The sequence below is a fragment of the Aplysia californica genome, unplaced genomic scaffold (genome assembly GCF_000002075.1).
Source record: "Aplysia californica isolate F4 #8 unplaced genomic scaffold, AplCal3.0 scaffold00054, whole genome shotgun sequence".
NCBI lineage: Eukaryota > Metazoa > Mollusca > Gastropoda > Aplysiida > Aplysiidae > Aplysia > Aplysia californica.
In genome coordinates, this window is record NW_004797324.1 from 1,679,579 (window position 1) to 1,681,707 (window position 2,129).

Consider the following 2,129-nt stretch of genomic DNA (forward strand, 5'->3'; position numbering starts at 1 on the left):
GACAAAGGGAACGTGCTGAAATCTATCTACACGAAATGTCATCGACACCATCACTAGATTTTTGTTGTCGCAATATAGATCTACAATGTATTTCTCTTCGGTGCTATTTCGTGGAAACTATATTGCAATCTTTTCATGCCCCAATCGGCACATTTCAGATAATTAATAAAAAGGATGATGGTTGCGTCGACTCTGCCTGACAGTGCCAACCCTGACTGAATGGGATACAACACCCTTCAGAAGAAAATCCCTTTATGGCCATCAAACTTACGCTTTGTGCGAGCAAAAGTAAAAGGCCTATCCATTACACCACAGACGTCAGTATGAATTCAACAAAACCTCATACTATCAAATGCAAACAAGAGAAACGACTGAGTTACGGGTGGGCCACACCTCAATGTTTGATAATGCTAATACAGAGTCAATATTTAAAAATGTACTAATACTAATAGTACGCGGGACAGTGTCATACGTTGTATAGCTCGCCCAACATGAAAACATTTTTTTGCGAATAACTTTTGATTCCATTTGTCTGAGCCTTGAGCCTTGCGATTTCAATTATGTAATAACCTAAGTTCGTCTTCATGGGCAATATTTTTTCAACGTTCTCCCCAGCAAGGGCGGCTTTTTTTCTGCGCGTCCAAGTAAGGTTGAAAATACCATAAAATTATTACTGAATTTACTGTGATATTGTACGCCTATTTTTGCGCCCACTTGTGTAATTACACTGGGAGTGGGATGCATTGTCACTCCCAAAATGGTTCACCAAGTGCAGGCAGGCGTCGCCTATGGCCACTAGCCCTACCCCTTGCCTTCTGCTGACACAGCAACGAACACACAAGACCCAAAAGCTATACATAACACTTTTCCTGTTTTACACAACAGTATATGCAGGTTTCGTGGTTAACCAAGGGTTGTATCATAACCATTCGCTAAGAAAACGCGAGCGTTGGTTGTTATGCTAGCTTTAAAAATATTGTTTCGAATAAGGTTGCCGCCCAACGAATACCGAGCACATTAATAATTGTAAACCCGTGTGCCGTTAATATCGGGGTTTTTTTCTCTCATGGCATAGAAAACCCTATACAACACAAGGCTGTCTGTGACCTAATGATAAGGTTCAAGTCCCACGTGGAGACACCTAATTTATTGACTTATATCACACGCAGACATCTATTAGTTTTCTTATTTCTATAGAATTGCCACGCTACACAACACAACGCTACAGGATAGCACATGCTGTACAACACAACGCAGTTAGTGACATGATGGTAAGGCTACCTGCCCTAGCTTATGAGAAACGTGGGTTCGATTTCTACAAGGAGACATCTATTTTAGTCGCTTATATCACACGGAGACCTCTATTAAAATTTGATTCGTCTTTCTATAGAGATGTCAAGGTTGGTTTTGACAGCCAGACTTTAGACCCCCCCCCCCCCTCTCTTCCTTCCAAGTTCAATTAATGTAATTGTCTAGGTAAAGGTGTAAACGTATACAACTATTCACACTTTCTAGCAAAGGTGAGACGACGTATACCCACGCATCGAGACTATGAAAAGTAGACCATAGAACTGAATCCAACCACAAGGGAGGTCCAACTCCTGCAAAAAGTCTCGTTTTCTAACTTCTGACACGTCGCGATGCTCTTCACGAAGAGGTAAACAAATGTAACAGCCATTTGGCTCACTATGGGGGGGTCCTATTGAGGCATTTAGTAGTTAGCCAGCGTAGTTCGTTAACTGGCTGCGCAATGGACGCAACTTATGTAACTGTCATGTTTCATATTCAAAACTTTACGTTTGCTCTTTTTACAGCTATCATTACAGATACTGCGTGCCTTTTCCGGGGGAAGAGTAGGCATACACTCCTTGTCCAACAGCCGAACCTTTTCCGGAGTTTTTATTTATACTGAGAGTTCCACAAAACTTCACACAATTTCGAATGATAATTAGCGGTACCGGATACTGGAATAAAACAATCCAGAACGGATCGGCAATGGGTGTGGGTTGTTGTTTTTTTTTCAATGAAATTTTTTTTTTTAATGGGGGCAGGAGCACACGAGTATTGTGTGTCATGGGGACAGACAGACAGACAGACAGACAGACAGATATATATATATAGATATATAT